Genomic DNA, 10,129 nt, shown 5'->3' on the forward strand with positions numbered 1-10,129 from the left:
TGATAACAAAGGAGGAATGTTCTCAAACCGACATTCAAAAAATGTTTTTTAGATGTCATCGAGGCCTCAGAGAACAGAATGTTTTTTTTTTTTATACAGAACATTTAATAATATTTCTGTGATACTGTGTTATGTTAAAGAACATTTTGCTTTTTTGTTGTAAATTTTATAGGACATTCTTCCATAAAACATTTCCACAAAGAAAACAAAGGAAGGATGTCCTCAATACAACATTATTACAGCATTTAAGATGTTATTGAGACCTCAGATGACAGACCATTTTTATAGCATGATCCTGTGCTGCATTATATTAACAAAAGTGGAGCATTCTGGAATTCTGCTATCTTCTGAGCATTTTTTAGGATGATACTAAAGGTAGAACATTCTGCCTTTCTGTTGGAATGTTCTTCTACAAGATGTTTGCAAAACGATGGATGTTCTCAAACATTCAAAAATCAATTAAGATATTATTGAGACCTCAAATCACTCTGACTCAGATGAGAAGGTGGAACATTCTGGCTGCAGTGTTCAGAGGATATTTTGGGGATGTTGTTGAGGGAACACATTATAGAATCTATAATAGTCCACGATAACAGTTAGAACGTCCTCGGTGCAAAATTCTACTTTCAGAATTTTAGGGCACAACAGTCTGACAACATCATCACCAAATATTTTCAGTTATCTCACTTTTAAGAAGAACAATCTGGGAACTAAGAGAAAACTCCCCACTGGAAACATCAGCAGAATTTGCAGAACTTTCTTTTTAGTTTCTGGAGATGGCAGCTAATGGGTCAATATATAATTGAGGGACTTTTGAAGTCCATGGGATATATCTTGCATTCACTTTTATTAAAAGTAAAAAAAAAAGCTTTTTATGTTCATTATGAATCATGTCTTCACAAATTCCTTAATTATTTATGATGGAAACAATCACTTATTAGTAAAAAATGACTGGATATCACTAAAATGTCAACTAAATATCCGTCCCAATTTAATAACAACCATCTATAATTAGCTAAACAATAATAAAATTAGCTTATTCAAAAACAGTTTTGATTGTGTTCTTTTTATTAAGTTGAGATAATCATGACAGATATTTCTTTTGTGGCAATATATCAAATTTTATATGTAAAATAACAAATTGTATCTGTGTCCCAGAAATCACTTTCCACTAAGTTACTCATTACAAAAACACCTCTCCAGGAAGTGTGTTAATTCCAGATCACATGACCTGCTCCACATGATGTCATTTCCTCCTGAAGAAAAGACTGGCCAGACTCCAAGGCTTTCTGAGTTATTTAATATAAAGTAGTCAACAGGTTTACTACAATATCTTTAGAAATAATTTTCAATTTCAATTTTACTCAATTGTATATATAATATTTTAGAAGAATCTTTGTGTAAAAATGCCATGTGGTGTTTGGTTATAGGGAGCCATGTTGATTGTAGGCCTGAAAACAGCAAAAATGTCAACTATGATACCTGTCAACGATGTAATAAAAAGTCCCGTAATTGCATATTGACCCTAATAGTTTCTTCCTTTAATCTGCCTGTACATATATAGGAGTCTGCTAACTATCAAAAAGAACAAATGAGAGAACATTTCATTCATTTGATTTCAAAGATCTGTAGCTCTGACTATGGAGTTCATTCACATTCTTCTGAGCTAAGTGATGGCATCACCGTTTGAACGTACTTGTCTGTGTGCTGAGTAGTACCACTTTCAGAGAGCAGACACAGATGTGACCTGGTGTGACCCATACATCTGTTTGCTTCTCTCACTTAGCGGAGTCTCCAATCTGCAGCGGAGTTCATTACACTCATAAACCTGGGAATTACATCCAGAAGTGTACCATAGGGACTCCACTGCATGAAGCCGCTCGGTTTAGTCAGTCCGTTTTAAACATTCATTTGCACAGTGGGAGAATGTGAGTTTTTTTGTCAGAAGACATGGTTTATAATAATCCACACTCCATTATATCTAAATCAGCATGCTGGAGATGAAAAGGATCTGTTGGTATGTTGATAAAAAGCTTAAGTTTGATCGCTCAGTTTGACTGATTTCTGAAATTAATTTTCTATCATTCGTCCAATGATTTCATTGGGTGCAAAATATCTAAAGTCAGAATTCAGCGTGATTAAACAATGATTTGATGCTGATCCAATGCCTGATCGATAGCATTGGTGACAGAGAGTCCGCACAAGCCAGCGTTTGCTCAAGCCATAGAGGGCGTGCTCCATTATGCTGAATCCCAGGACGAGGGAGGGCGGCTCTAACTGTCCAAACAACACACACCGCATTCCTCAGTTGACGCAGCATTGACATCTAACATATTGGATTCCATGCTGGAGCAATCAGGCCAAGACTGGAGTGTTGGGGCACAGTGAGACGTGACCAGGAGCCAGGATAATTAACATTTATTGATACATGACTGCTGTAAGCCTGTTTGCCCAGTGAATTAAACCAGCTCATTACAGGCTTAATGGTGGGTAGGGGAGATAAATAATAGATGCCAGTCCACTCACTGCCACTTTAGAATGCATCAGGAGACCCCTCCGCCTCCCTCTTCTCCCCCTTCCATTCCTGACATCAATTTGCCCTACACAAAGTCAAGACATCCTCCCTTGAAACCGAAACTGACATCACCACTCCAATCCAATCCAAGTGGTCTCGTGTGGGATCGCTCTGAGGTTTTAATGATGGTAGTTGTGGATAAAGGTTGAGCTCGGCGCTGCAATAAATCAGCCACATGTGCCGACACATATTCAATGCACTGAGGATGTAATAATTAGCAGCATAAATAATGTTTATGTTATAGTTCATAGCAAGGTTTTTTTGTGCTCCTGGGAGTATTTAATGATAAAAACACAGATGTCAAGATGGAGAGGAAAAAATTCTTAGTAGGTGTGGACACAACAAAAGGGTGTTCGCGCCCTCACTCACTCCTGCTCGCAGAAATGAAGCACAGTTGCGTTTCAGTGTTACAGCAAGCATCCTGACAAACAGATGATGCTTTTTGTTGTGTGTCTTATCTTCTCTGCCTCCCCTGTCCTTTGCAATTGTTCTCCTCCCTGACAGCACAGCTTTCACACTGCTGCTCCCCCACCTCTCTCCTGTAACCCCACACGAAACGCTGCCATATCGAGCTTTAGCCCGCTCTGCCTCGTACAATCCAAGCTCATAAACACACTGGCTAGATGTTTAATAGCGTTTTATTGTTCTATTCACACACACCACTGCTAGTCCCAGCATCACTTATTTTGCTGAACTTACTGCTGAACTTCATTGGCTCAACTGTGAAAAGATGCACATTTTGAAGAAAGTTTCATGCTTTTTCTTTGAAGTGATGCAACACAAGTAAACAAAATATCTAAAATTCTTTTCATTCTCAAACAATGTGGCCTTTGAGTGTATTTTTACTACAGTTACACGCAAGATTTCCTCAGTATCCGCTATAGATTGTGCTGTTCCGAGTAGATTGAGTGGGAGAACATATTTCCTGCTATACTCTGCTAATAATGCAGTAATCTATAAAAAGATATTTTATGAATTATCTAGAAACATTGTTTCTTGGAAATGCTTTAATTGCATTAAACTTAACAAAACAGGAAAGAAGATAAGACAAAAAAACCCCCTCTGCAATATGTAATCTATTGTTGTTAATGGCATCTCCAATATGAGTGGGAAGATGAGAGGAGTTTGTCTGATCTGCTTTACATAAATGTTTCACAGACATCTTGCTCTTTCAGATTATCATCACGTACTGCATTCTTCTTTCTTTATGTTGTCAGACCACATTGCCTTGAATGAATAATAACTGAACTGCCATTTCAATCTGTACTTTATTCTGTAGAGAATAACTTAATGAAAGGTTTAGGGGCACTGCTTCAATGTCTTCTATCTACATAAGTTACCAGTTTTCAATGCACTCGAATACTCTACTACTGCCAACACACTCTGGATGTCCTGTTTATGACCACTTGGAACCTATTCTTATATTAATTCTTTTAATTCTAACTCTCCACAGTAGCCACATAGATATTTGAATGTAGCAACATTGCTCAAAAGAAGAAACACAGGCTGCCAAATATACAGATTATAAATAAAACTACATTGTATTCAGTCTCCTTTGGAAGATGAAAGTGAACACTAAACCCTGGTTCTGTGAGAAAATTCATACAGTTTACAGACTGATTCAACTTTAGAGGAATGCACACACAGCTTTCTTCTGTCAAAAATAATCAGCTAATCCAGCTAAACTCATGGTTCTCAGTTTAACAATTTATACATAATCATAAGACAACACTGTTTGGCATATAACCTGACAAAGGCTGAAACGTATTTGTTCTGTTTGTAGCGACTTAAACAAACAAAAAGTCACTGAGAGACTGAGGCTGGGTCTGTTTGACGCGCTAAACAAAAGAATCCACTGAGGTTTGCAAAGAATAAATGTAACCTTTTATGAAAAAAAGATAATCATCAACTCATGATAACATGCACAAAGTCATAATCAAAGTTATCAAAGCGATCGAAGAAAAATAGTGGTCAACAAAAAATATGGCGACCCAGCTCACTCCCTTCCAAACAATGAAAAAAGTCAAGACAGGTGAACAGGTGAATATATTCACTTAATCACACACACACACACACACCCCCCCCATATGCATGTGACACGCTATCAATCTATTCAACATGATAACAAAATAACACCATCACCAAATAAACACAAACAATTAAAATGCCTCTTAACCTACAATAAAACAATTCATTCATGACTCCTACATTGTTATTCATATGAAGCATTATCATGAACCCTTGTGGAGAAAATTACAATATCAAAAAGAAAGAAAAAACTAACTTTGTGAGACCTTAAGTAAGAGCTTTGGTTTCAGCATTTCTCACAGGTGACACAAAGTGTTTGCAGAGATGTGGGACTTAACTCGTCCCTGTGCTGCAGGATCCTGGATTTTCTGACTGGCAGACTTCAGGTTGTGCAGCACCACTTCTTCGCACACTGAATGTCAATGATGCCTCCCCCTGTTGTACTCCCTGTTCATACATGACTGCGAGACCACTTGCAGCTCACACATCATGATTAAGTTGCTCACAATACTACCAGATCCAGAATGACACGATGGCCTCCTGGCTGTAGGTTAGACCCTCAGCTTAAGGTCCCGTGACAATGAGCTTCATCTCAAACAGCATGGTGCAGGGATGCATCCTTATTTCACTACAGTGGACAGAGTCAGCAGTTTTATATTCCTTTCCTCAGTCTATCACACTGATATCATCCCTGGCTATTCTTCCTCCATGGAGGAAGAGGCTCACCATGAACTGGTGTATTCTGCAACTTTTACAGAGGCACTTTTGAAAGCATTTGACAGACCGCATCAAGCCTGCGGTGTTTTCAGCAACAGAACTCTAAAAAAGGGTGGAGAGAACAGCACAAGACTTAACCAGGTCTGAGCTCCTGGCAGTGGAGGACATCTGTGCCCAGAGGCGCAGAGGAAAGGCCCAGTAAAATTGTCATGGACGGAGCACTCCAACCGTAAACTGTTCCCTCTGATGCCGTTCCCCAGATAGCAACAGATCATTCTGACTCACCGTGTTTGGGAGCATCATCCCACAAGCCATAAGACCTCTGAACTGCTGACCTATATCACTGACCTTTTCACAAACATGAAGAAAAGTCACCAACCTACACACAACCGCACTACTACTACACTTTTCACTCAGTAATCCATCACTGGTTAGACATACTTTGCACACACTATTAGGATTTTGACACGCTAATAAAAAGCTTATGATATGCATTATTTGATTCACGTTAATTTTCCATATTGTATTGTTTTAACTTTTTTCTATATTATATATCTTTTGCAATTATCTTTTTAATTATTTGCATTGCTAAGGGTGCTTGACAGCCAAAAGTGCCACACTTGTATTAAATCAAACCTTGAACTTGAACATTTTGAACATTTGTTGCCAACATTAGTTAGTTTTCTCAACAGCAGACCGAGGCTCATGCCTGCACAATAGTACCGACGTTGTCCACACAAGTGGCCATCATCCGGCACTGAAGCAGCTCCCTGCGACACTCGAGCTAAACTCCAGTAATCACTCATGGTCAAGTTCTACTTAATCTGATATTATACCTTTTGAACTTAGTTTAATTCCCTTTATTACAAAGCAGCAAAGGTTATTTAAGGTCAGGTGATGAAATTTTAACATTCCAACCATGTTTGGTGGCTGCAGACAGTGTTCAGTGGTAAGAGAAGTACAACTCTTATTGTCCTCATTATGTCACTTGTGACATTTGTGATGCTACTGTCAGGTTGTTTGTTCTGGTTTGTAGGAGGACTCCTCCAGTGCCACCCATGAGGGTCTATCAGTATCAAAGCAACACATCAGAAACCTAACACATATCACAAGCCTTTCTCCAAAACTGCCAAAGTTGCGCTGGGAGTGCACTGAAAATCTATATGAAGGAGGCTCTTGTGAATCATAATCTGAGGGATTTTACGACCCTCTGCAAACATGATAGTACATGTGAACTTACAGACAACAGTATGGTGTCACTTTAAAGTCTGTTTTTCAGTTAAAAGATACACAGAAGCTGTTGAATAGTTAGCAACTGACTTCACTATCCAGAGTTTGAATATTCCACAAATATTGAAGAACGTTTAGTTGTAAGATAGGATAAAACCAAAGGAAATTCTTGTGGGAGATATTGCTCAGAAAAAAAGTAAATAAAATGACATAACATGAGAATAAGAAAAGTTAAGATCAGATACGGTAAGATAAACTTTATTCATCCTGGAGGAAATTGTTTTGCCAGAGTACAATACAATAAACAAACAATAAACAAAGGTTAGCAGAATATATACAGTTACACAGGGGTTAGTAGTAAAACAGAAATAACAAAGAATACAAGGCACAAAATGCAGTGTCTAAAAGTGTTTGTGTGAATAAAGAAAAAGATTTTTAAAAAATAAAGTGTGTGAAGTCTCTTGAGTGTGTAAAGTGTCTAGAAAAAAAGTAAAAATAGAAAGTAGAAAATAAAAATAAATAAATAATATAAAATAACACAAGTACAAAATGTAAACTGTAGACAAATAACAAGAAACAGACTAGAAAAGCACTCAGAGAGTTCAGTTCTCCGCCAAGGCTGCTCAGTTGACGTATCATTTCCGATGGATGAAATCTTTAATTAAAAATGACCTTGCGCTGAGCACTGGCAGGTTATGCATGTGCATGTTATATATGGATACCGAATTGTGTGTAAATTACTCTTATCAAGGTCTGTTGATCAGTTCATCACTTTTGGCAAGCCTTTGTTTTCCTAGTGTTAAAATAACCGTTCCCTCCATGCTTTTATTTGAAAGCGTATTTTTAATGCTACGGACTTTTATTTTGTAACCATTCTAGCGGCAGAGGAAGTATTTATGTAAGACGCAGCTGCTTGACATGAGGAAGACGCTGCCGAAAAGTCAGAAAATTCACAAAGAAAAGGGTTCCAGCTGTTGCTGTCTAGCAAAGGATGTGTCTAAACTTAGAAGAAGCTCTGACGGTGAAGGAAAGAGCGAAGGACAGAATGGTGAATTTGTGTTCAAAATAAGGCTGACGACTGAACATAAATAAAGGCTTTGTGAAACATCATCAGCTTCACCATTGTCTGGCTGGGGTTTGCTGCATCATGGGACCTAAATATGTAGCGGGACTCAGAAACAGCCCACAGTTTAATCATTTGTTCCTTGTATGATTTCCAACTGATAAATCACAGTCAGTTTGTAGTAGGATCACAATCATGTGACCGTCAGCAGGTAACTGACACAGTGTTCACTTGTTGTCATGGTTACAGCGACGCCGTGCCGGCAGCTATATCTGGCAATGGGAAATCCTAAACAAAGCTGTGGATCCAGACTATAAGCCGCATCACTGCCAAAGTCCCTGTGTCATTTCTGACCTTCCCTGAAAATTTCATCCAAATCTGTTAGTCTGTTTTTCAGTGATGTTTCACACAGACTCACAGATTTACAGACAAACGAACGCCGATCGTCACATAACTCCGTCCTTCTTTGGCAGAGTAATTAACAGAAAACAAACTGAAAGTAAGAGTAAACCGATGCATTGCACTAGAAATATTGCTCTTGAACAATGTTAATACAGCTCTATTAGGAAAGAGTCCAATGATAGTGCACATGGAAATGAGAATAGAATAAGAATAGAATAAATGCAGCCAATACATTCAACTTCCTGTCAACACAGACTAAACAGTCCTCTCATTTTGGCCACATCATGACTTATTTGGACTCTAATAGGCTACAGTTAATTGCACGACATTTTGCACAGGTAGGGCTGCAAAAACACTAACAAAGAGAGAGAGCTTGCACTAAAATCTGGACTTCACATACTTCTACTGACATAACAGTGCAGTGTAAAAAAAAATATCAAAGAATACAAACTTTTTCGTCCGATACAGAGCATTAAACTTTACTCTGCACTCTTTCTTTGTCCTGTTTGTAAGTCCTCTTCTGCTGATCTGGGAGGCAAACAACAAACTTTTTATGAAGGCGCAGCTCAACTGTTGTGAACTACTCACTAGCAGGTTTGGCATGCTTTACAGTTTTTTATACATTTGAGATACGACCTAAGATTTACACCAAGACTTTAAGTCTATGTTGCTCATTACACAATGGACCACAACACTGTTAAACAAAAAGACAAAAGAACTAATAGTTTATTTGAAAAATAGAATAAAAAGCATCCATATCACAGGCAGGGAATATTGTGGTGCAGCTTAAAAATGCAGCTTCACATTAGGTAAAAGGTAGCTGGTAGCTAATGGTGCAGCTGTGAGAGATAAACAAAGGAAGGTTTTAACAATTCTGTAAAATGCTTGTTTAGATCCTGCTGTTTTCTTTTTAAGAACCTGTGATATTTTCAACAATGTACAAACTCAGAGTAAAAGCTCTGTCAAGTTCTCATTCACTGACACAGCACTGTGATCAGGTCTGGTCTGGCAGACCAAGTTTCTGGCTGTGAACACCAGGCTTTCCAATAAATAGGCATCATGTGGCCAGGGTTTCCTGTGTGAACACCTGAAGAACAACAAAAAAACCTATTACCCTAAAAAATAATAAATTACACTGATATATATGCATATTTCCATCACATTTTGATTGAATGTTTGACCGGTGTCTCGCAGAGCGTCACCCACAGTGTTCACTGTGTCAGTGTGTTGTGGGATTTTAAAAGTGAACAAATAGCAACAACTAAAAGTATGATGATTAAGTCAGACTGATGTACAAGAATGAATAATCCTTTGTGAACCTGTAAAATTACAACCCATAAAAAGAGTTTAGAAAATGCATCACACTGGAAAAAACGCCCCTCTCAAAACAAGAAAAAAAGCTTACTTCAAGGAACGTTTGACTTGAAATAAGTGAAAAAATCTGCCAATAGAACAAGTGAAAAATGGCTTGGTAAGATTTCTTTCTGGATATTTAGAATATTGAGATCTTAAAATTAGCTGGGAAAACTTATTTTAAGCCATATATTACCAGGATTGTCAGGCTTAGGTGTTTAAAATAAGCCAGACATGCTAAAAAAAATAGCAGTTTTTCACTCAAAAATAGATTTTTGCTTTCATGTAACCACCTAATTTGAGATGTATTAAACCTATTTTGAGTTTTCTTGTAAAATACAACTCAAAACAAGATAATTTCAAGATTGTTTGACTGAACAAGATATTTAAGATGCATTGTCTTAAAACAAGTCCCTCCATCTGCTGAAATGTCACTTGTTAAGTGAATTTATCTCAAATTGAGTGGGATGAGACATTCTGACTAAAAATAAGACAAATAGACTTGGTAAGATTTTGAGTTTTTGCAGTGCCAATAGAACAAACAGAAGCAGAGGAGAGATTCGAGTGAAACCTGGGCCTATGAGTTCATGTGTGTGTGTGTGTGTGTGTGTGTGTGTGTGTGTGTGTGTGTGTGTGTGTGTGTGTGTGTGTGTTGGTGAGCCATGATGGCCTGACAAGCTAAAACACCAGCCTCAGCAGAATTTAATGCCAGCGGTACCTAGTAGCATCCTGGTGGACGTCCGGCGGGTGTCTAATAGACG

This window comes from Amphiprion ocellaris, chromosome 8, assembly GCF_022539595.1.
Source record: "Amphiprion ocellaris isolate individual 3 ecotype Okinawa chromosome 8, ASM2253959v1, whole genome shotgun sequence".
Classification (NCBI taxonomy): Eukaryota; Metazoa; Chordata; class Actinopteri; family Pomacentridae; genus Amphiprion; species Amphiprion ocellaris.